Source organism: Oncorhynchus nerka, linkage group LG4 (genome assembly GCF_034236695.1).
Source record: "Oncorhynchus nerka isolate Pitt River linkage group LG4, Oner_Uvic_2.0, whole genome shotgun sequence".
Classification (NCBI taxonomy): Eukaryota; Metazoa; Chordata; class Actinopteri; order Salmoniformes; family Salmonidae; genus Oncorhynchus; species Oncorhynchus nerka.
In genome coordinates, this window is record NC_088399.1 from 95,743,613 (window position 1) to 95,768,878 (window position 25,266).

At 44.1% G+C, this 25,266-nt stretch overlaps 1 protein-coding gene across 1 annotated transcript in view; it reads right to left on the reverse strand.

The window, feature by feature from the left end:
• LOC115128746 (hippocalcin-like protein 1) overlaps nt 1-4,753 on the reverse strand; it is an 82,617-nt gene extending 77,864 nt beyond the window's left edge. The window contains exon 1 of the mRNA XM_029658884.2: nt 4,365-4,753. The gene's annotated coding sequence lies outside the window, so the exon portion shown is untranslated. The remainder of the gene's footprint in view (nt 1-4,364) is intronic.
• Between the last annotated feature and the right edge of the window lie 20,513 nt (nt 4,754-25,266).

Sequence of the window (25,266 nt, forward strand, 5' to 3'; positions counted from 1 at the left end):
ATAACTAATATTACTAATTGTAATAAATAATAAAGTTGTAATATTGATATTGTAATGGACATGAAAATATGCAATATGTATTTTCTAGGACTTTCTAAGAATGATAAAAACATATCCATGACTCTATCTAAACAAATAACTTATTTTTATTGCCATACAGCAGAAGTCGAGAATTTGGATACACCTACTCTACTCATTCAAGGATTTTTCTTTATTTTTACTATTTTCTACATTGTAGAATAATAGCGAAGACAACACAACTATGAAATAACACATGTGGAATCGTGTAATAACCCCCCCAAAAAGAGTTAAACAAATGAAAAATATATTTTAGATTTTAGATTCTTCAAAGTAGCCACCCTTTGCCTTGATGACAGCTTTGCACACTCTTGGGCATTCTATCAACCAGCTTCATGAGGTAGTCACCTGGAATGCTTTTCCAACAGTCTTGAAGAAGTTCCTACATATGCTGAGCACTTGTTGACTGCTTTTCCTTTACTCTGTGGTCCAACTCATCCCAAACCATCTCTATTGGGTCGAGTTTAAATGATTGTGGAGGCCAGGTCATCTGATGCAAGACTCCATCACTCTCCTTTCTTGTCAAATAGCCCTTTTATACAGCCTGGAGGTGTGTTGGGTCATTGTCCTTTTTGAAAACAAATTATAGTCCCACTTAGCGCCAACCAGATGGGATGGCGTATCGTTGCAGAATGCTGTGGTAGGCATGCTGGTTAAGTGTGCCCTGAATTCTAAACCAATCACTGACAGCGTCGCCAGCAAAGCACCCCGACACTCCATCACACTTCCTCCTCCATGCTTCACAGTGGGAACCACACATGCGGGGTCATTCAACAGAGCCTAAAAACAGGACAGGTCAAAGTACAAAGTAAAAATGAACAATATGGAATAGACAATCAGAACTGTTGTCCAGGAGTTCTCCCCCCTCCCCCATCAGAACTGTTGTCCAGGAGTCCCCCAATCAGAACTGTTGTCCAGGAGTCCCCCATCAGAACTGTTGTCCCCCCAATCAGAACTGTTGTCCAGGAGTCCCCCCATCAGAACTGTTGTCCCCCCCAATCAGAACTGTTGTCCAGGAGTCCCCCCATCAGAACTGTTGTCCCCCAATCAGAACTGTTGTCCAGGAGTCCCCCCATCAGAACTGTTGTCCCCCCCAATCAGAACTGTTGTCCAGGAGTTCTCCCCCCCCATCAGAACTGTTATCCAGGAGTCCCCCCCATCAGAACTGTTGCCCCCAATCAGAACTGTTGTCCAGGAGTCCCTCCCCCCATCATGATCAGCAGTTTTAAGGATGTATCCGTCAATTATTTTTTACAATCTGATCATAACAGCAGAATGACAAGGACCTGCTCCCATCTGCTCCCATACGCCCAATGACAGGAGCAGTAGGAGTAGTTCCCACACCTCGCTTGCTTGCAAAAAAGTTTAATTGAAACATCGGCTGGTAGACTGAAATGTTTGCTTTTCAAAAAAAAAAAAAAAAAAAAAAACAGGAACTTTAAGCAAGCAACATAGTGAGAACTTCTCTTTAAAGGCATTAAGTCCAAATGTACCCGCTAGTGACTCCAACTGTGTTTACCCTTTCAGGATCATCTCTTTAAAGGCATTAAGTCAAAATGTACCCGCTAGTGACTCCAACTGTGTTTACCCTTTCAGGATCATCTCTTTAAAGGCATTAAGTCAAAATGTACCCGCTAGTGACTCCAACTGTGTTTACCCTTTCAGGATCATCTCTTTAAAGGCATTAAGTCAAAATGTACCCGCTAGTGACTCCAACTGTGTTTACCCTTTCAGGATCATCTCTTTAAAGGCATTAAGTCAAAATGTACCCGCTAGTGACTCCAACTGTGTTTACCCTTTCAGGATCAAAGCACCCAACAAGACACCCCCAACTACCAAACATTAAGTCCAAATGTACCCGCTAGTGACTCCAACTGTGTTTACCCTTTCAGGATCAAAGCACCCAACAAGACACCCCCCAACTACCAAACTCATCCATCATGTCAGCCATAGATCCAGAAGCAGTGTGCTGTACCAGAGGGAGGGCTGGCAAAGCTGCCTCTCTAGCCAAGCCGAGGTCTTCTGTCATGTGGTTTACAAAGAGAGAGAGAGAGCCCTGGTAGAGTGGGAGACGTGGAGTGGCCGCTGGGCAAGAGTGAGTGATTCGTGAGTGTGCACGCGTGCGTGTGCTCTTGTGTGTGCATGCATATGTGTGTGTGTGTGTGCTTGTGTAGAGCGGCAGGTAGACTAGTGGTTAGAGTGGAGGGGCGGCAGGTAGACTAGTGGTTAGAGTGGAGGGGCGGCAGGTAGACTAGTGGTTAGAGTGGAGGGGCGGCAGGTAGACTAGTGGTTAGAGCTTTGGGCCAGTAACTGAAAGCTTGCTGGTTTGAATACCTGAGCTGACAAGGTGAAATATCTGTTGGTGTGCCCTTGAGCAAGGCTCTTAACCCAAATGTGCACACATAGCAGATAAGACAGTACTCTGTTGAAGTACATCAGGCAGATAAGACAGTATTCTGTTGAAGTGCATCAGGCCACATAGCAGATAAGACAGTACTCTGTCGAAGTGCATCAGGCCACATAAGAGATAAGACAGTACTCTGTTGAAGTGCATCAGGCCACATAGCAGATAAGACAGTACTCTGTTGAAGTGCATCATGCCACATAGGAGATAAGACAGTACTCTGTTGAAGAGCATCATGCCACATAGGAGATAAGACAGTACTCTGTTGAAGTGCATCAGGCCACATAGCAGATAAGACAGTACTCTATTAAAGTGCATCAGGCCACATAGGAGATAAGACAGTACTCTGTTGAAGTGCATCAGGCCACATAGCAGATAAGACAGTACTCTGTTGAAGTGCATCAGGCCACATAGCAGATAAGACAGTACTCTGTTGAAGTGCATCAGGCCACATAGCAGATAAGACAGTACTCTGTTGAAGTGCATCAGGCCACATAGCAGATAAGACAGTACTCTGTTGAAGTGCATCAGGCCACATAGGAGATGACTGTGCTCAGGACAGCTTCATCCACTTCCTTTCCTATAGGCTACAGATGGCATTCCTTGCAGCTCATACAGTCACATTTATCACATGTAATTAAGTCATGCTACAAGAACGCCCCATGCGTTTGGAACAGCGCGTGGAGTGAAATAGGCCGCCATCTATCGGTAGTGACAGTTCCATAAATGTTCTCTCACCCACCGTGCCCACTCAACTACCGGTAAGCACTACCGGCATCTTTCTTAAGTATCGATGAAATGATACAAACCGGGATTTTACGTGACTCATAAAACATTACTGAAGTGGCTTTAACTGGCAGAGAAGAAGTAAACTGACAAAACGACCCGAGAGCACATTTACGGGATAAAATAACCTATACTGCTGTTTTATATCGACTTTTGCAAGAATAGGCTATGATATTAAGCTTATATCATATAACATGTAAATAGTATATGCCGAAGCATATATTTAATATGTTTTTTCCTTCCTGTTTTGATTGTGTAGGCTACAACAGTATAGACCCAGGTCCATATCACTGTCAACAAATACATAGAATAGGCTGAATAACAAATAAACGTTCCGCTAGGGGGAAAATCATTAAGATAGCATAAGCCTCTGAGCCACATGTATAATGATTAAAACCGTAATTCTGAACGTCACTGCGTTCGCACACTGTGATATGATCTACTGTAGACTACCTACGGTACAGCGCATCATATATCCCATTCCATAACCTAAACAATTAAACAATCATACAATTCCCAAACAACAGCATGACATCGTCTGAAGAGGGTAGAAGAAGAGAAAGACGTGATTTTCAGACGAGAAGAGGAGAGAGGGAGAGAGATTCCGAGGAGTTCACCAAAGCGTGTCGCATCGTGGCTGTTACTGTCACACCCCCCAATCTGTCATCACACTCGAGAGCACATTTCAATAGATGCTCGTCACATAAAAATGCTAACCATATTTATGATCTGCTTGTTGTTTTGCAATCATGAAATGAATCCGCCTCGTGCAGCATATTGTAGCTATAGGCCATATGGAAAACGCTATCATCCAAGAATTGCACAGTCTATTATTCAGAGGGAAAAAAACTCTACAAATTATCATTCGGCCTATATAATGAAAACAACGGGTTTCCAAGACAAAAAAATAAATAATTATAATTTGTTCACATGATTATTTTAGCACATCTCAGAGAAAAACACACGCTGTATTCGATATAGGGAGCTCAAGTTCCGAAAGAGCCCCTGCAACGATGTCAAACCATTAACTATTAAAAACCGATATAAATATTTCAGGCAGATGCGAACAAGCATCATTCATTCGGTTAATTCTTACCCTTTATCAAACGGAGAGCTCCGCGAGCTGATGATCACCGAGCGTAGCGATGGGGGACGCGAGAGACGGGATGCTCTGCTTGTTCTGGCTGCGATAGATAGGAGATGGAAGAGAGTCCGGACTGGCTGCTTGGTACACACGGCTACTGTCCTGCTTCTTCCTCTTCTTATGCTGCTACTGCGGCGGAGCCCTGCAAACCATGATACCGTCACAACGTCACACTCAAGCCCCGTGAGACAACAACAAGCAGACCGAGCGAGGCAGCTAACGGCTGGGAGGGCGCGGGCTTCCACCGGGATAACAGAGAGAGTTGGGTTTAGCTAGTTGGGTTTAGCCGGGTAGAGGGGATTTAAGGAGGGGGAGGGGGGTCCGAGGGATTACGTGATACCGGTTTAATTAGATAGTCATACGCCTATTGGCACAGCGGTTTGTGTGTGTGAGGGCGCCCTCTCTCTCTCTCTCTCTCTCGCGGTAGATTTGAGAGGATTCAGTTCACCGCACATGATGGACAAAAGTTAGAGCACCACTATTTCCTCCTAGAATATTATTGGCTATTTACAAATAGTATGATACATCATTTTCATTATCCCTTCATGGAGAGTCTGTTGGCATGCAATGAGGCCACCTAGGGTTAAAATGAAATTTGAACTCATTAATATGACAAGCATTCAATGGGCTAACAATAATCAGGTTTCATCCACAGATTTTATGGAATAAAGTCATATGATATATATATATATATATAAATCACCACAGCTGTGATGGAAACAGTACGTTTCGGAAAAAATAATACTAAATGCCGACAGACCGTGTGTTTGTTTAACAAAAAAACTGTTGCGTTAAGTAGCAAACCCGCCTACTCTGTTTAAATATTTAATATATCATAAAACATTTCTAGTTCTTTATCCACAATAATTTCATCATGTAGACCAGAACAGAGTAGGCGGGTTTGCTATTTAACGCAACCGTTTTTTTTGTGTGACAAAGCTACGGTAGAGTTTGAAATGCTATGGAAACACATTGAACTTTTGATTTGGCATTCGGTTAAAAAAAAAAACTTAAGCTTGAAAAAAAAAAAAAAAAAAAACAGTACGTTGTGTGTGCCTGACGTCATCACGCAATTATTTGTATTTGCTTGGTATCAAGGTGGTGTCCTGGCTGGGAAACACCAGTGATGGGGAAATGCTCATACTTTCTTTATGCAGATTCTAGAAAATGCACGTGAAAATCTGTCTCCAATCGGATGGAAACCTAGCTACTGACCAGGTGTCAGTTTGAATGAACGTGTGTTCATCCATCCTTTTTAAAATGCTATTTCAGGCTACTGAAACATCATATAGTCCTGTCATAAACACAGCTGTTCAAACAATAAATCCAGGAGAAGACCACACACACACACACACACACACACACACAGTCCACAGGATGCTGGTGGCACCTTGATTGGAGAGAATGGGCTCATTGTAATGACTGGAGAGGAATCAGTGGAATGGTGGCAAATATATATATATATACTGTATATCAAAAACATGGTTTCCTGGTGTTTGATGCAATTCCATTCTGGCCATTATTATTATTATTAATAATATTATTATTATTATTACTACTATTACTATTATTATTATTATATATATTATTATTAGCCATCCTCCCCTCTGCAGCCTCCTGTTCACACACACACACACACACACACACACACACACACACACACACACACCTGTAGAACAAGCCTGTATTAACTCTAGCGGTTCTAGAGCGAGTCGAATAGAGAGAGCAATACCCGTTACTTCGTTATGATCATGTTTCACATTTCTCAATTTGACAGAAAACGGCGATAGCACTGGGAAAGCACCTACGGAATCGTGACCATCATATTCGAATCCTCACCAGGCCTGCCTAATCAATCCTTCAGTCACTTCAAAGTGAGGTGAAGTTAGAGAGGCAGTCAATAATATAACCACAGACACTCTACAGTAGTATATAGCCTATAGAGAATCCTACAGGGACCCCGTCATAGAGAGAAAGTTGTGAAGTCGTGACCATCCCACTCGTATCACATCCGTTGCCAGAAGCTCTATTCCCAGTGAGGGGCTCAGTAGACATATTATGGGATATAAACAAATATGTACCTACAGCCCGCAGGGACCAAAGCAAAACGGAGGAAAGGTGAAATGATTTTATTTGCTGGTTCGATCCAATATAACCAATCGTTGACCAACAGCTTTAACAAAGTTAATTCTGGAGTGTTCCAATTCATGCTTCTTTCTGCTGTAGGCTTTCCTGCAGCGTAGCCTAGTGGTTAGAGCGTTGGACTAGTAACCGGAAGGTTGCAAGTTCAAACCCCCCCGAGCTGGACAAGGTACAAATCTGTTGTTCTGCCCCTGAACAAGGCAGTTAACCCACTGTTCCTAGGCCTTCATTGAAAATAAGAATTTGTTCTTAACTGACTTGCCGGGTTAAATAAAGATAAAATAAAATAAATAAAGATAAAATCAAATGAATACAATGTCAGAGATTGTAGCCTACTGAAAGTAATAGTCGCTCTCCCCCCGTCGCAGGTTGATGACCAGGTGTGCTACATTGAGGATTCCACTATTGCCACTGTCCATGGTGCTGAATGTCAACATAAGAATGTATTCTTAACTGACTATAAAGGTAAAATAAAAAAATATTTTTTAAATTGTTGCTATTTTGCGTCTAACGCTTGAAACACGCCGACAGCGTTTTTTTTTGCATTTTGGTTACTCCAGATTTGCATTCATTTCCAATGAAACTCCAGATTTGCATTCATTTCCAATGAAACTCCAGATTTGCATTCATTTCCAATGAACAGCTGCTTAGCCATGAAAGCATTGAGTTGCAGAGGCAGTTGCAGTGCGTTCGGTGTTGTAAATACGTTGGATTTATCGAAACGTGTGCGTCAAACTGTATGCTTGTAGACGGCTTGACAGAAGTCGTAGCAGATGGTGAATGTTGAACTTTTGTTGCGTACATATACTCTTTTGCGCAAGGATGCTGTCGGTGTGTTCAAAGCGTTAGTTTACATTAGTTTTGGGTCGGACCTACTTGACATAATATTAGGCTATAATAGTTTATAAATGCATGATAATAACAATGAAACTAACTATGTTATATCACAATGGCAAGACCATTGATTGAAAATTACACACATAAAATAAACACCAAATGACAAGTATTATATTTGTACAAACATATGAACATATACAGTATATTCCACCATAATTATTATAGGTGAGAGAGTGAAGTCCGTCAAACCAATGGAAATGATGGACAACACTGTTTCAGGTGAACTCAGGTCGCTTAACAGCAAGGTGTTCGATGTTCAGAAGATTACTTCACATTAGCACACAAACAAATCAAGGAAAATAAGAAAATATGAAAATATGTCCAGGAAAAGACTCTTCACAGTGAACTAACTATTACTGTTGAGTTACATGGAAGAAAGACATGGTAGAAAATGGAAGACAGTCAGCAGTCTACCTTCTTCCTCCCAGAAGCCTGCAACAGACTAGCAGAAATATCAGTTGGCCTCCCTCCCACCTGGATTGGGTCGTACCAACTCACTTAAACAGATAGGTGACATTATCTCGATATCAGATATCAGAGAGACGATTTAAAGTAGACAAGATGGCAGCGTACACAATTGTTGGAATAATTAATGGGGCAAAAAATTGATTTATTTTAATAACAGAACATTTTCTAAATTCAAAAGCACCACCTGCAACGGGACATGGACATCACGTGTGCTCCTTCTCCGGCCTCTAGGTCACCAGGCTGCTCGTTATGGCGCACACCTGTCACCATCGTTATGCACACCTTTTCATCATCAGACTCACCTGGACTCCATCACTTCCCTAATTACCTTCCCTATATATGTCTCTCTCTTTGGTTCCTTCCCTATATATGTCAATCTCTTTGGTTCCTTCCCTATATATGTCAATCTCTTTGGTTCCTTCCCTATATATGTCTCTCCCTTTGGTTCCTGCCCTATATATGTCTCTCCCTTTGGTTCCTTCCCTATATATGTCACTTCCTTTGGTTCCTTCCTTATATATGTCTCTCCCTTTGGTTCCTTCCCTATATATGTCACTTCCTTTGGTTCCTTCCTTTATATGTCTCTCCCTTTGGTTCCTTCCTTATATATGTCACTTCCTTTGGTTCCTTCCTTATATATGTCACTTCCTTTGGTTCCTTCCTTATATATGTCTCTCCCTTTGGTTCCTTCCCTATATATGTCACTTCCTTTGGTTCCTTCCTTATATATGTCACTTCCTTTGGTTCCTTCCTTATATATGTCACTTCCTTTGGTTCCTTCCTTATATATGTCTCTCCCTTTGGTTCCTTCCCTATATATGTCACTTCCTTTGGTTCCTTCCTTATATATCACTTCCTTTGGTTCCTTCCTTATATATGTCTCTCCCTTTGGTTCCTTCCCTATATATGTCACTTCCTTTGGTTCCTTCCTTATATATGTCTCTCCCTTTGGTTCCTTCCCTATATATGTCACTTCCTTTGGTTCCTTCCTTATATATGTCACTCCCTTTGGTTCCTTCCCTATATATGTCACTTCCTTTGGTTCCTTCCTTACATATGTCACTTCCTTTGGTTCCTTCCTTATATATGTCACTTCCTTTGGTTCCTTCCTTATATATGTCACTTCCTTTGGTTCCTTCCTTATATATGTCACTTCCTTTGGTTCCTTCCTTATATATGTCACTTCCTTTAGTTCCTTCCTTATATATGTCACTTCCTTTGGTTCCTTCCTTATATATGTCTCTCCCTTTGGTTCCTTCCTTATATATGTCTCTCCCTTTGGTTCCTTCCTTATATATGTGTAACGGCGTTCATCGGAAGAAGGGGAATTGTCAGACCAGAATGCAGTGGGACACATGTTCATCTTTATTATGAGGAACTGAACACTGAATACAAAAATAACAAAAGGAAAACCCGAAACAGTCCTGCAAGGTGAAACAAAACACTAAACAGAAATTACAACTACTCACCACTAAAAGTGGAAAAACAGGCTACCTAAGTATGATTCCCAATCAGAGAACGAATGACAGCTCTCCCATATTGAGAACCATACCCGGCCGAAACATAGAAATACAAAAAACCTAGACATACAAACATAGAATGCCCAACCAAATCACACCCTGACCAAACAAAAATAGAAACATACAACGCAATCTACGGTCAGGGCGTGACAATATGTCACTCTCTTTGGTTCCTTCCTCATCCTTGTTTCTGTTTCATATCTGTGTGTTGTTAGTGTTTCTTGTTTTGTATTATGTTCTGTTTATTATATTAAAACACTCCCTGAACTTGCTTCCCGACTCTCAGCGGATATCGTTGCAATATGATAATACTGTAGATTCATTATAGAGGGTAAGTGATTGTGGAAGAGACGTAAGTGATATTGGCCGTATCGGAAACACCTATCCTAATCGGTTCCATTCAGTTCCTGTCACGACTTCCGCCAAAATCGGTCCTTCTCCTTGTTCGGGTGGTGTTCGGCGGTCGACGTCACCGGCTTTCTAGTCACTACCGATCCATTTTTCTGTTTCGTTTTGTTTTGTCTGATTACACACACACCTGTTTTACCTGTTTACCTGTTTCATTCCCTCATTACATTACCTATTTAACCATCTGACATACATTTCTGTTCTGTCCGTGATTGTTCATGTCGTTAGTGTTAGAGTTTTGTTGTATGTTCCATTTTTGGAATTTTGCTTTATTCTTTGTAAACTCAGTTGGATTACTCCACACCTGTGTCCTGCGCCTGACTCCGCTTTCACTCACCTGCACCCAATCGCTGACAGTTCCATTCAAATCTACAGTAAGAACCTACGAGGTAGAGACATCTCCTTACCTTATCTCTACCATCTCTCCCTTCTTTTCTTCCATTCTCACGTCTCTCCACTCTCTCTCTCTCTCTCTCTCTCTCTCGCTCTCTCTCTCTTTCTCTCCACCTCTCTTTTTCTCCACCTCTCTCTCTCTCTTTCTCAACTCTCCTTCTCTCACCACTCTCTCTCTCTCTCTCTCTCTCTCTCTCTCTCTCTCTCTCTCTCTCTCTCTCTTTTACTCCACCTTTCTCTCTCTCTCTCCCTCTTTCTCAACTCTCCTTCTCTCCACCCCCCTCTCTCTCTCTCTCTCTCTCTCCTTTTCTCCACCTTTCTCTCTCTCTCTCGTGTGCGAGTGAGACTGGGACTTTTCTTTGACTCAGCTATTGCTAATTTCATTAGCTGCCCAGTTTATCTATCCATCTCCATCTCCGTCTCTTTCTCTTTCTCTCTCAATTCAATCCAAGGGGCTTTATTGGAAACATATGTTAACATTGCCAAAGCAAGTGGAATAGATAATAAACAGCTGTGAAATATGCAATAAAATGAACAGTAAACATTACACTCAGAGAAGTTCCAAAACTGTAAATACATGACAAATGTCATATTATGTATAAATACAGTGTTGTAACAATGTACAAATGGTTAAAGTGCAAAATGGAAAATAAATAAGCATAAAAATGGGTTGTATTTACAATGGTGTTTGTTCTTCTTGTTCTTCACTGGTTGCCCTTTTCTTGTTGGGTTTGTTTTCGAATTCTTTCTGGATCTGTGTAATCTGAGGTTAATATGTGTCTCTAATATGGTCATATATTTGGCAGGAGGTTAGGAAGTGCAGCTCAGTTTCCACCTCATTTTGTGGGCAGTGTGCACATAGCCTGTCTTCTCTTGAGAGCCAGGTCTGCCTACGGCGGCCTTTCTCAATAGCAAGGCTATGCTCACTGAGTCAGTACATAGTCAAAGATTTCCTTAAGTTAAGTTTGGGTCAGTCACAGTGGTCAGGTATTCTGCCACTGTGTACTCTCTGTTTAGGACCAAATAGCATTCTAGTTTGCTCTGTTTTTTGTTTTTCTCATGATTTGGTTGTATCTAATTGTGTTGCTGTCCTGGGGCTCTGTGGGGTTTGTATTTGTGAACTGAGCCCCAGGACCAGCTTGCTTAGGGGTGTTATGCAGGTGAGTGAGGACCCAACAGCGATTCAACAGAAACAGTACTTTTAATGTCCAAACAGGGAAAACATAAATCCTCTATCTTTGCAGGGGAGTCCTCCTTCTAGTAGTAGAGGAGAATTGCAGGGCTAGCGGCAACAGACTGCAGGTCCCTCTGGGTAGGTGCGGGCCGTAGAGGACAGAGACACCTGCTCACACGCAGCATCTAATGAAGAGGCAGATAACGACAGGACGGGACAAGGGCAAAGCAAACAAGAATCCGACAAGGACAGAAGCAGAAACAGAGAGAGAAATAGAGACATAATCAGAGGGCAAAAGAGGAGACAGGTGAGAGAGAGTAAACGAGGTCGTTAGGAGAATGGGGAACAGCTGGGAGCAGGAACGGAACGAAGAGAGAGAGAAAGATAGTAACCTAATACGACCAGCAGGGGGAAACGAAGAGAAGAGAAAGCACAGGGACAAGACATAACATGACAGTACCCCCACTCACCGAGCGCCTCCTGGCGCACTCGAGAGGAAACCTGGCGGCAACGGAGGAAATCATCGATCAGCGAACAGTCCAGCACGTCCGAGATGGAACCCAACTCCTTTCCTCAGGACCGTAACCCTCCCAATCCACTAGGTACTGATGACCACGGCCCCGAGGACGCATGTCCATAATCTTCCTGACCCTGTAGATAGGTGCGCCCTCGACAAGGACGGGGGGGGAAGACGAACGGGGGGCGCGAAGAAAAGGCTTGACACAGGAGACATGGAAGACCGGGTGGACGCGACGAAGATGTCGCGGAAGAAGAAGTCGCACTGCGACAGGATTAACGACCTGAGAAATACGGAACGGACCAATGAACCGCGGGGTCAACTTGCGAGAAGCTGTCGTAAGGGGAAGGTTACGAGTGGAGAGCCATACTCTCTGACCGCGACAATACCTAGGACTCTTAGTCCTACGCTTATTAGCGGCTCTCACAGTCTGCGCCCTATAACGGCAAAGTGCAGACCTGACCCTCTTCCAGGTGCGCTCACAACGTTGAACAAAAGCCTGAGCGGAGGGACGCTGGACTCGGCGAGCTGGGACGAGAACAGAGGAGGCTGGTACCCGAGGCTACTCTGAAAAGGAGATAGCCCGGTCGCAGACGAAGGAAGCGAGTTGTGAGCATATTCTGCCCAGGGAGCTGTTCTGCCCAAGACGCAGGGTTTCGAAAGGAAAGACTGCGTAAGATGCGACCAATCGTCTGATTGGCCCGTTCTGCTTGACCGTTAGACTGGGGTGAAAACCGGAAGAGAGACTGACGGAAGCCCCAATCAAGCGGCAAAACTCCCTCCAAAATTGAGACGTGAATTGCGGACCCCTGTCGAAACGGCGTCTGACGGAAGGCCATGAATTCTGAAAACATTCTTAATGATGATTTGTGCCGTCTCTTTAGCAGAAGGAAGCTTAGCGAGGGGAATAAAATGAGCCGCCTTAGAGAACCTATCGACAACCGTTAGAATAACAGTCTTCCCCGCTGACGAAGGAAGACCGGTAATAAAGTCTAAGGCGATGTGAGACCACGGTCGAGAGGGAATGGAAAGCGGTCTGAGACGACCGGCAGGAGGAGAGTTACCGGACTTAGTCTGCGCGCAGTCCGAACAAGCAGCCACGAAACGACGCGTGTCACGCTCCTGAGTGGGCCACCAGAAACGCTGGCGAATAGAAGCAAGCGTACCCCGAACGCCGGGATGGCCGGCTAACTTGGCAGAGTGAGCCCACTGAAGAACGGCCAGATGAGTAGGAATGGGAACGAAAAGAAGGTTCCTAGGACAAGCGCGCGGCGACGGAGTGTGAGTGAGTGCTTGCTTTACCTGCCTCTCAATTCCCCAGACAGTCAACCCGACAACACGCCCCTCAGGGAGAATCCCCTCGGGGTCGGTGGAGGCTACTGAAGAACAGAAGAGACGGGACAAAGCATCAGGCTTGGTGTTCTTAGAGCCCGGACGATAAGAAATAACGAACTCGAAACGAGCGAAAAACAGCGCCCAACGAGCCTGACGCGCATTAAGTCGTTTGGCAGAACGGATGTACTCAAGGTTCTTATGGTCAGTCCAAACGACAAAGGAACGGTCGCCCCCTCCAACCACTGTCGCCATTCGCCTAGGGCTAAGCGGATGGCGAGCAGTTTGCGGTTTCCACATCATAGTTACGTTCCGACGGCGACAGGCGATGAGAAAAATACGCGCAAGGATGGACCTTATCGTCAGATTGGGAGCGCTGGGACAGAATGGCTCCCACGCCCACCTCTGACAGCGTCAACCTCGACAATGAACTGTCTAGAGACGTCAGGTGTAACAAGGATAGGAGCGGATGTAAAACGCTTCTTGAGGAGATCAAAAGCTCCCTGGGCGGAAACGGACCACTTAAAGCACGTCTTGACAGAAGTAAGGGCTGTGAGAGGAGCTGCCACCTGACCGAAATTACGAATGAAACGACGATAGAAATTTGCGAAACCGAGAAAGCGCTGCAGCTCGACACGTGACTTAGGGACGGGCCAATCACTGACAGCTTGGACCTTAGCGGAATCCATCTGAATGCCTTCAGCGGAAATAACAGAACCGAGAAATGTGACGGAGGAGACATGAAAAGCGCACTTCTCAGCCTTCACATAAAGACAATTCTCTAAAAGGCGCTGGAGGACACGTCGAACGTGCTGAACATGAATCTGGAGTGACGGTGAAAAAATCAGGATATCGTCAAGGTAAACGAAAACAAAGATGTTCAGCATGTCTCTCAGTACATCATTCACTAATGCCTGAAAGACAGCTGGAGCGTTAGCGAGACCAAACGGCAGAACCCGGTATTCAAAGTGCCCTAACGGAGTGTTAAACGCCGTTTTCCACTCGTCCCCCTCCCTGATACGCACGAGATGGTAAGCGTTACGAAGGTCCAACTTAGTGAAAAACCTGGCTCCCTGCAGGATCTCGAAGGCTGAAGACATAAGGGGAAGCGGATAACGATTCTTAACCGTTATGTCATTCAGCCCTCGATAATCCACGCAGGGACGCAGGGTCCCGTCCTTTTCTTAACAAAAAAACCCTGCTCCGGCGGGAGAGGAGGAAGGGACTACGGTACCGGCGTCGAGAGCTACAGACAAATAATCTTCGAGAGCCTTACGTTCGGGAGCCGACAGAGAGTATAGTCTACCCGGGGAGTGGTACCCGGAAGGAGATCTATACTACAATCATACGACCGGTGAGGAGGAAGGGAGGTGGCCCTGGACCGACTGAAGACCGTGCGCAGATCATGATATTCCTCCGGCACCCCTGTCAAATCACCAGGCTCCTCCTGTGAAGAGGGGGCAGAAGAAACAGGAGGGATAGCAGACATTAAACATTTCACATGACAAGAGACGTTCCAGGAGAGGATAGAATTACTAGACCAATTAATAGAAGGATTATGACACACTAGCCAGGGATGGCCCAAAACAACAGGTGTAAAAGGTGAACGAAAAATCAAAAAATAAATGGTTTCGCTATGATTACCAGAGACAGTGAGGGTTAAAGGTAGCGTTTCACGCTGAATCCTGGGGAGAGGACTACCATCCAAGGCGAACATGGCCGTGGGCTCCCCTAACTGTCTGAGAGGAATGTCATGTTCCCGAGCCCAGGCTTCGTCCATAAAACAACCCTCCGCCCCAGAGTCTATCAAGGCACTGCAGGAAGCTGCCGAACCGGTCCAGCGTAGATGGACCGACAAGGTAGTACAGGATCTTGAAGGAGAGACCTGAGTAGAAGCGCTCACCAGTAGCCCTCCGCTTACTGATGAGCTCAGGCCTTTTACTGGACATGAAATGACAAAATGACCAGCGGAACCGCAATAGAGACAGAGGCGGTTGGTGATTCTCCGTTCCCTCTCCTTAGTCGAGATGCGAATACCCCCCAGCTGCATGGGCTCAGCACCTGAGCCAGTAGAGGAAGATGGTAGTGATGCGGAGAGGGGGGAAACGGATAACGCAAGCTCTCTTCCACGAGCTCGGTGACGAAGATCTACCCGTCGTTCTATGCGAATAGCGAGTTCAATCAAAGAATCCACGCTGGAAGGAACCTCCCGGGAGAGAATCTCATCCTTTACCTCCGCGTGGAGACCCTCCAGAAAACGAGCGAGCAACGCTGGCTCGTTCCAGTCACTGGAGGCAGCAAGAGTGCGAAACTCTATAGAGTAGTCCGTTATGGATCGATTACCTTGACATAGGGAAGACAAGGCCCTGGAAGCTTCTTTCCCAAAAACTGAACGATCAAAAACCCGTATCATCTCCTCCTTAAAGTTCTGATACTGGTTAGTACACTCAGCCCTTGCCTCCCAGATTGCCGTGCCCCACTCACGAGCCCGTCCAGTAAGGAGAGATATGACGTAGGCGATACGAGCTGTACCCCTGGAGTACGTGTTGGGCTGGAGAGAGAACACAATATCACACTGGGTGAGGAACGAGCGGCATTCAGTGGGCTCCCCAGAGTAACACGGTGGGTTATTAATTCTGGGCTCCGGAGACTCGGAAGCCCTGGAAGTAGCCGGTGGATCGAGGCGGAGATTGTGAATATGTTTCGAGAGGTCGGAGACTTGGGCGGCCAGGGTCTCAACGGCATGTTGAGCAGCAGACAATTCCTGCTCGTGTCTGCCTAGCATCGCTCCCTGGATCTCGACGGCTGAGTAGAGAGGATCCGAAGTCGCTGGGTCCATTCTTGGTCGGATTCTTCTGTTATGCAGGTGAGTGAGGACCCAACAGCGATTCAACAAAAACAGTACTTTTAATGTCCAAACAGGGAAAACATAAATCCTCTATCTTTGCAGGGGAGTCCTCCTTCTAGTAGTAGAGGAGAATTGCAGGGCTAGCGGCAACAGACTGCAGGTCCCTCTGGGTAGGTGCGGGCCGTAGAGGACAGAGACACCTGCTCACACGCAGCATCTAATGAAGAGGCAGATAACGACAGGACGGGACAAGGGCAAAGCAAACAAGAATCCGACAAGGACAGAAGCAGAAACAGAGAGAGAAATAGAGACATAATCAGAGGGCAAAAGAGGAGACAGGTGAGAGAGAGTAAACGAGGTCGTTAGGAGAATGGGGAAGAGCTGGGAGCAGGAACGGAACGAAAGAGAGAGAGAAAGATAGTAACCTAATACGACCAGCAGGGGGAAACGAAGAGAAGAGAAAGCACAGGGACAAGACATAACATGACAAGGGGACTATTTTCTCTGTAGGTGATGGCTTTGTTGTGGAAGGTTTGGGAATCACTTTCTTTTAGCTGGTTGTGGAGTTTAATGTCTATTTTCTGGATTTTGATAATTAGCAGTTACTGGCCTAATTCGGCTCAGCATGCATTATTTGGTGTTTTACGTTGTTCCCAGAGGATGTTTTTGCAGAATTCTGCATGCAGAGTCTCAATATGGTGTTTGTCCAATTTTGTGAATTCCTGGTTGGTGAGCGGACCTCAGACCTCACAACCATAAAGGGCAATGGGTTCTTGATAAGGGAATCTATATGTTTAAGGTAATGACTAAAGAATTCCACCCTGAAACGCGTAACATGTATGAATAATTAGACAAACGTAACTATTAGTAATTTTTAGATTATGTAACATGTATAATGAATAATTCAAGTTATAAACTTAAGTCTAATAAGGTTTGGTCGAGACCAGTAATGGAGAGAAATGTCTATGTGTGACTAAGAAAATACAGAGAACAATTAAACTATGCATGACCTGACATGGTTGGAACTCTAAGAAACTTCCGACAGGAAAGGGAGTCCTGTAAAGGTCCCTCTAATCTCTGGAGGATAGAACTGCCAGCCTGGAAGTGATAAACGAGGAATGAGGACTGTGGGAAAGATACATCCCACCTACTGTTTGTGTGTCCGTATGTGCGTGTAAGTAGGTAGGGGGGTGAGAGTTATAAAGTGACATGTCTTTTTATTTAATCTTCAGAACGTTCTCGTGAATAAAGAAATCAGCCTTTTGCAGAAGCTGAGTCTTTGCCTAATTATTATTAAACCCAGGGTCTTACAAACCTCAAGGATTAGTCAAAGCTTGGCGATTGGTCAAAGCTTAAATAATTTTTAGTTATCATCATTGGGATTGAAAATTATTGTGACAGTTCTATAACTGATTCAAGTATTTGTAGCCCGATCCTAATTGGAATGTTGAATTTTATGTTCCTTTTGATGGCATAGAATGCCCTTCTTGCCTTGTCTCTCAGATCGTTCACAGCTTTGTGGAAGTTGTTGTGCTGATGTTTAGGCCAAGGTATGTATAGTTTTTTGTGTGCTCTAGTGCAACAGTGTCTAGATGGAATTTGATTTGTGATCCTGGTGACTGGACCTTTTTTGGAACGCCATTATTTTGGTCTTTCTGAGTTTTACTGTCAGGGCCCAGGTCTGGCAGAATCTGTGCAGAAGATCTAGGTGCTGCTGTAGGCCCTCCCTGGTTGGTGACAGAAGTACCAGATCATCAGCAAACAGGATACATTTGACTTCAGATTCTAGTAAGGTGAGGCCATGTGCTGCAGACTGTTCTAGTGCCCTTGCCAATTGGTTGATGTATATTTTGAAGAGGGTGGGGCTTAAGCTGCATCCCTGTCTCACCCCACGGCCTAATGGGAAGAAATGTGTAGGTTTTCTGCCTATTTAAACTGCACACTTGTTGTTTGTGTACATGGATATTATAATGTTGTATGTTTTTCCCCCAATACCACTTTCCATCAATTTGTACAGTAGACCCTTATGCCAAATTGAATTGAAGGCTTTAAAAAAAATCAACAATACATGAGAATACTTTTCCTTTGCTCAGTACATTGATTTCATTGAGGAAATGTACAAGTCTGCTGTTAATGAAAGTGCAGAGGATTTTCCCAAGGTTGCTGTTGACTCATATCCCACAGCAGGTATTGGGGTCAAATTTGTCTTCACTTTTGTAGATTGGGGTGATCAGTCATTGGTTCCAAATATTGGGGAAGATGCCAGCGCTAAGGACGATGTTAGAGAGTTTAAGTATAGCCAATCGTAATTTGTTGTGTGCATATTTGATAATTTCATTGAGGATACCATCAACATCACAGGCCTTTTTGGGTAGGAGGGTTTTTTATTTTGTCCTGTAGTTCATTCAAGGTAATTAGAGAATCCAGTGGGTTCTGGTCGTCTTTAATAGTTGAGTCTAAGATTTGTATTTGATCATGTATATGTTTTGGCTGTTTGTTGTTTGTTATAGGGCCAACATGACTGGAAGAGTGGTTTACCCATACATCTCTCTTTTGGATAGATAACTCTTTGTGTTGTTGTTTGTCTAATGTTTTCCAATTTTCCCGGTAGTGGTTATAGTCTGTGTATTCTTTAATTACATTGAGCTGATTTCTGACGTGCTGTTCCTTCTTTTTCCGTAGTGTATTTCTGTATTGTTTTAGTGACTCACCATAGTGAAGGCGTAGACTCAGGTTTTCTATGTTTCTATGTTTTTGGTTGGACAGGTTTCTCAATTTCCTTCTTAGGTTTTTACATTCTTCATCAAACCATTTGCTGTTGTTGTTCATTGTCTTCAGTTTTCTGTTTGACATTTTTTTATTTTAGCTGAGAGATCGAATAGATTTTCTGCTGCCACAGTTTTACAGTGGAACATTTAGTCCAGGAAGTTGTCTAAACGGGATTGAATTTGTTGTTGCCTATTTGTTTTTTGGTAAGTTTCCACACTACATTCCTTCCATCTATAGCATTTCTTATTAATATTACTCAGTTCTTTTGGCTTTGATGCCTCATGATTGAGTATTGCTCTGTTCAGGTAGACTGTGATTTTGCTGTGATCTGATAGGGGTGTCAGTGGGCTGACTGTGAACACTCTGGGAGACGCTGGGTTGAGGTCAGTGATAAAGTAGTCTACAGTACTACTGCCAAGAGATGAGCTATAGGTGTACCTACCATAGGAGTCACCTTGAAGCCTACCATTGACTATGTACATACCCAGCGTGCGACAGAGCTGCAAGAGTTGTGACCCGTTTTTGTTGGTTGTTTTGTCATAGTTGTGTCTATGGGGGCATATGGGGGAGGGAATGCTGTCACCTGCAGTCAGGTGTTTGTCCCCTTCTGTGCTGAAGGTGTCAGGTTCTTGTCCGGTTCTGGGATTTAGGTCACCACAGACTAGTACATGTCCCTGGGGGGGGGGAATTATTGATCTTCCCCTCCAGGATGGAGAAGCTGTCTTCTTTAAAGTATGAGGATTCTAGTGGGGGGATATAGGTAGTACACAGGAGGACATTTACCTCTTTTAAAATAATTCATTTTTTAATTTCTAGCCATGTTCCTGTTTTGATAAATTTAATGGAGTGAGTTAGGTCTGCTCTAAACCAAATTAAATCAAATCAAATGTATTTATATATCTCTTCGTACATCAGCTGATATCTCAAAGTGGTGTACAGAATCCCAGCCTGTACCGGTTTTCTTTAGGTGAAGTAGAGGCGGACCAAAACGCAGCGTGGTGGTTATTCATGTTCTTTAATAAAGACACTAGACATGAATAAACTAACAAAAACAATAAACGTGGCAAACCAAAAACAGCCCTATCTGGTACAAAACACAGAGACAGGAACAATCACCCACAAACACACAGTGAAACCCAGGCTACCTAAATCAGGCCAGATATAGAAATAGACAAACAAGACATCCAACATAGAATGCCCACTCAGATCACACCCTGGCCAACCAAAACATAGAAACATACAAAGCAAACTATGGTCATGGTGTGACACAGCCTAAAACCCCAAACAGCAAGCAATGCAGGTGTAGAAGCACGGTGGCTGGGAAAAACTCCCTAGAAAGGCCAAAACCTAGGAAGAAACCTAGAGAGGAACTAGGCTATGAGAGGTGGCCAGTCCTCTTCTGGCTGTGCCGGGTGAAGATTATAACAGAACATGGCCAAGATGTTCAAATGTTCATAAATGACCAGCATGGTTAAATAATAATAATCACAGGCAGAACAGTTGAAACTGGAGCAGCAGCACAGCCAGGTGGAATGGGGACAGCAAGGAGTCATCATGCCAGGTAGTCCTGAGGCATGGTCCTAGGGCTCAGGTCCTCCGAGAGAGAGAAAGAAAGAGAGAAAGAGAGAATTAGAGAGAGCATACTTAAATTCACACAGGACACCGGACAAGACAGGAGAAGTACTCCAGATATAACAAACTGACCCTAGCCCCCCGACACATAAACTACTTCAGCATAAATACTGGAGGCTGAGACAGGAGGGGTCAGGAGGCACTGTGGCCCCATCCGATGATACCCCCAGACAGGGCCAAACAGGAAGGATATAACCAAACCCACTTTGCCAAAGCACAGCCCACACACCACTAGAGGGATATCTTAGCATGCCCCCTGAGTCCCTTCCCTGTTTCCCTGTAGTTTGGTGGATGGGACTACCAGCTCTCTGTAACCTAGAGGGCAACCAGTGGGTCCGTCTCCTCTATACCATGTTTCTTTTAGGATGACAATGTCTGTATTTCCGATTTCATTGATGAAGTCCAGGTTCCTGCTCTTTAGTCCAAAGGCAGATGACCTCAGGCCTTGGATATTCCAGGATGAGATAGTGAAGGATTTGTGTTCCATAAAGTATCGAATGTTGTTGGTCGTGTGGTTTGGCCTCGGGCCAGTAAGTGTGAGCAGAGCCTGCTGAGCATCTGTTACATGCCATTGGCTTGGGTTAGTGTAAGATTGGGGGTTGGGCTGTTTGTCCGCTCACGGCCTGGGCATATGTGTGACTTCCATGCCCACTTTGCGGGAGTGGGGTGGGCAGGAGGGGTATAGGCCTGATCTGAGGGGGCCTCAATGGGGTGTGCGCATGGTTGACTTGGGTGGGGGGTTTGATTGGTTGGGGTGTGGATGTGGCTGGTGGTGTTGTGGTCTGGATGTAGGTCCCCTCGGCGTGGGTCCTCTATGTGTAGGTCCGAGGGTCCCACAGGTCTGGGAGAGTGTCTCGCTGGTCTGGGCGGGGTGTCTATTGATCTGTTGCTCCTGTGTGAAGTGTTCGGTCTGCGTTTGAGAGCAACGTCCTTTAGAGCCGGGCACTACTGCCTTGTATAGGTGGACGTGGTCATAAAGGCTGTTCAAGTCCAGGGTGGAGTGGTGGGCCAGGAAAACATTTGGTTTTGAGGCACAGTCACGGGAAATATTTGTGTTTACATGCTGTATGGTAGCAGGGTGGAGATTACCACTTGTGCATTGGGAAAATGTAGTAGAAGCTTTGTCAATCACTCCCTTCAGTGCTGTGGCTCCTCTTTCCTGCTGTGTTCTCAGGTTGTTTGTGCCTCTGTGTATTATTATGTGGCTAGGTGAACCTAGTTGGTCCTCAGACAGAAGGTCTAGGGTGCGCTGGGTGTATTATTATGTGGCTGGGTGAACCTAGTAGGTCCTCAGATAGAAGGTCTAGGGTGCGCTGGGTGTATTATTATGTGGCTGGGTGAACCTAGTAGGTCCTCAGACAGAAGGTCTAAGGCGAGCTGGGTGTATTATTATGTGGCTGGATAAACCTAGTAGGTCCTCAGATAGAAGGTCTAAGGCGAGCTGGGTGTATTATTATGTGGCTGGATAAACCTAGTAGGTCCTCAGATAGAAGGTCTAGGGTGCGCTGGGTGTATTATTATGTGGCTGGGTGAACCTAGTTGGTCCTCAGACAGAAGGTCTAGGGTGCGCTGGGTGTATTATTATGTGGCTGGGTGAACCTAGTTGGTCCTCAGACAGAAGGTGTTTGGGCACAGGAGTTTTTTCTTTTATATATTTCCCGTTTGAGTCCATAAGGAGTAGAATCTGTGTCTTGTGTTTGTCCTCAGTGGGTGTGGGGGGGTTGTCAGGAGGGCTGTCAGGGTGGCTGACAGGGTGTGATCTGACAGAGGGGGTGCTCAGAGGGGTTGAGATCCCCTGGGCTTGGGGTTCTTCATTTGTCTGTCCCGCTGTGATGTTGACGCTATGGTCAGGGTCTGATGTGGACTGTTCTGCTGTGGTGTCGAGGCTTTTGTCGGGAGCTGAGGTGGGCTGTTCTGCTGGCTTCTCTGCGGGGGTGGCCACCTCTCTAGTGGGTTGTTCTCTGTCACACACCATCCCTCTCCCCCAGCCCCCTCACCCTCTCCTCCATCCCCCTCACCCTCTCTTCTTCTCCTGCTCCTGCTTTTTCTCCTGTTGATGTCGTCTCACCACAGTCCAGAGTGCAGATATGTCTCTCTCCACCTCCAGCTCTCCGGGTCTGGCTAAGAGTGTGTTGTTGTGCTGGACTGTTGTCTGGGTCTGTGCTGACTGGAGTGTAATCCCCTGCTGTTCCAGCTCCACCTTCCTTACCTCCAGCTGGGTAAATGTATCCTTCATTTCAATGAGGGAGTAGTACTCTGTGCTGGGAGGTTGACTTTCCGCTTGGGGTGGCTCGTCTGTGGGGTTACATAATGAAGAGGTCTCTCTCTCTCTCAAGGGAGAGCTTCTCCTGCTGAGCTAATTCTTCGATCAGTTGAAAGTCCATCTGAAACTGTTTGGGCTTGCCCTGTCCCATTTCTGCTCCAGACTTATAGAGATTTATATTAGCTGACTCAGAGTCCTCATTGTCTAATATCCTGAGTTTCCTCCCCTCGGTAACACCCCCCCACTGTTCAGAGGTAATTAAAATACAGTTCCCTGTGAATGTAAGGAATGATTAGTCACGAAAAGAGCACAAAATAAAGGTCCATATGGAAAATCAAGAGACACTTTTTGCTGACTATTATACAAAATGGGAACCTCAACAACCTCATCTTTCACACAGACCATCCCCTGGCATGGCACAGTGCTATATTAGCACACTACCCCTCTGTGCTCACGTCGTGTTCTCTGTTCTCTGCTCCGAGGCAGAGTTCAAACCTGCAGCTGTACTTTCTCTCTGTCTTATGTAACAGCAGCAGTATGGACAGGGGTCGGGTTGCCTCGTCCTCAGGCGTCACCTAAATGGCATCCTATTCCCTATTTAGGACCCTGGTGAACGTAGGCAGGGTAGCCTAGTGGTTAGAGAGTTGGACTAGTAACCGAAAGGTTGCAAGTTTGAATCCCCGAGCTGACAAGGTACAAATCTGTCGTTCTGCCCCTGAACAGGCAGTTAACCCACTGTTTCTAGGCTGTCATTGAAAATAAGAATTTGTTCTTAACTGACTTGCATAGTAAAATAAAGGTAAAATAAAAAATAAAATAAATAGTGTACTACATAGGAAGCAGCGTGTCATTCAGGATGCATGACATGTTTGGTCACCCTGGCAAAACAGTGCCCTAGAAAACCTGGGGTGTCCCAAGCAGTCTGATGTGACATCTTATCTCAGTCTATTTTTCTCCTTTTAAAACCTAAAGGTGTTTGTGTGAGAATCCCTGCAAGGTTCCAGTCCAGATATTTAAAACTGGTGTTACCCTGAAGTTGTTTTGTTTAATGTGATATTCCTATATATATTTCACTGTTTAATAGATGGTTCTACACTTGACTATTAATTAGATGGTTTTATATTTGACTATTGATTAGATGGTTCTATATTTGATTATTAATTAGATGGTTCTATACTTGACTATTAATTAGATGGTTCTATACTTGATTATTAATTAGATGGTTCTATACTTGATTATTAATTAGATGGTTCTATACTTGACTATTAATTAGATGGTTCTATACTTGACTATTAATTAGATGGTTCTATATTTCACTGTTTAATAGATGGTTCTATATTTGACTATTAATTAGATGGTTCTATATTTGACTATTAATTAGATGGTTCTATATTTGACTATTAATTAGATGGTTCTATACTTGACTATTAATTAGATGGTTCTATATTTGACTATTAATTAGATGGTTCTACTTGACTATTAATTAGATGGTTCTATACTTGACTATTAATTAGATGGTTCTATACTTGACTATTAATTAGATGGTTCTATACTTGACTATTAATTAGATGGTTCTATACTTGACTATTAATTAGATGGTTCTATATTTGACTATTAATTAGATGGTTCTATACTTGACTATTAATTAGATGGTTCTATATTTGACTATTAATTAGATGGTTCTTCTATATTTGATTTGACTATTAATTAGATGGTTCTATACTTGACTATTAATTAGATGGTTCTATACTTGACTATTAATTAGATGGTTCTATTTCACTGTTTAATAGATGGTTCTATATTTGACTATTAATTAGATGGTTCTATATTTGACTATTAATTAGATGGTTCTATACTTGACTATTAATTAGATGGTTCTATACTTGACTATTAATTAGATGGTTCTATACTTGACGTGGTTATTAATTTGTTCTATACTTACTATTGATTAGATCTTTGACTATTAATTAGATGGTTCTATACTTGACTATTAATTAGATGGTTCTATATTTGACTATTAATTAGATGGTTCTATATTTGATTATTAATTAGATGGTTCTATACTTGACTATTGTAACGGTTTTCTTCTGGTGAAAGAGAGGCGGACCAAAACGCAACGTGGTTATTTTTGATACATCTTTAATAAAGATGACAATATACAAGAACCGTGAAAAACCAAAAACAGCCCTATCTGGTGTAACAAAGACAGGAACAATCACCCACAAAACCCAACACAAAACAGGCTACCTAAATATGGCTCCCAATCAGAGACAATGACTAACACCTGCCTCTGATTGAGAACCATATCAGGCCAAACACAGAAACAGACAAACTAGACATCCAACATAGAATGCCCACTCAGATCACACCCTGACCAAACCAAACAAAGAACATGTATAGGGAAGGAACCAAAGGGAGTGACAGATATAGGGAAGATAGATATGGGGCGGCAGCGTAGCCTAGTGGTTAGAGCGTTGGACTAGTAACCAGA